The sequence below is a fragment of the Crocuta crocuta genome, unplaced genomic scaffold (assembly GCF_008692635.1).
Source record: "Crocuta crocuta isolate KB4526 unplaced genomic scaffold, BGI_CrCroc_1.0 scaffold36, whole genome shotgun sequence".
In the NCBI taxonomy this organism is placed as follows: domain Eukaryota; kingdom Metazoa; phylum Chordata; class Mammalia; order Carnivora; family Hyaenidae; genus Crocuta; species Crocuta crocuta.
Window position 1 is genome coordinate 8,224,248 of NW_027532203.1, and position 801 is coordinate 8,225,048.

An 801-nucleotide genomic window follows, 5' to 3' on the forward strand; every position below is an offset into this window, starting at 1 on the left:
GGCTGTGGCTCCCCGCCCCCTCCGGAGCCGGGCACCGCGAGGCCCCGCTCTCGCCGCGCTGCCGCAGGGACAGCGCCGGAGTCCGGGGAACAATGGCCTCCGCGCCCCGCGGGAGTCCGCCCCACGAATCCAAGCCCCGGCTCCTGTCTGCAGAACAGATTTTCAATGCCGGTCACACGGCCAGGTGGAGGGCGCTCAACGGTAGGCTGTGCCTCCTGCAGAGTGACCCCGGCAAGGAGCTCTGGTGTCCGCACAATAGCGGGAGAGTTAGCATTTTTTTTTTTAAAGCCACTGTGTTCTCCAGGAAATGCTGGTCACACAAAGTATTACTCTCTAGCCCACAGAGGTGATAGGGAAAACAGCAGTAATGGATACATACTGAGGCAAAGATGAAAACAGTACCTTTGATTAAAAAAAAAATCCTACACCTTCAATAAATGCCCCCAAATATGGAGTAAAAGCTTATATTTACACACACAAATGCACACACACACACACACACGGAAACATGTAGATGAATTAAAATATAATTACAGGCACATCTTTAATAAAATCACGTAAGATTTAGAAAACAGATACATATAAATGTATAATTTGTTAATGTCTTCATGGGACTAAGCAAATCTTCTGCTTCCTTTGGTAATATTGGTTTTAAGTTAAACAATTCCTTTTGTGCCTACCAATTTCGCAGGCCACTCCGTTCCATTCAATGTATTTTAAGTTATTTTAAATGTCTTCATGAACAACAAGGCAACCAGAACAAATCCTTGCTTTGCTGTATTCTTTGGGGGGGGGGGGGGG

At 47.3% G+C, this 801-nt stretch overlaps 1 protein-coding gene across 3 annotated transcripts in view; it reads right to left on the reverse strand.

The window, feature by feature from the left end:
* NEDD4L (NEDD4 like E3 ubiquitin protein ligase) overlaps window positions 1-801 on the reverse strand; it is a 150,832-nt gene that overhangs the window by 149,686 nt on the left and 345 nt on the right. The gene's annotated exons all lie outside the window — the stretch shown is intronic.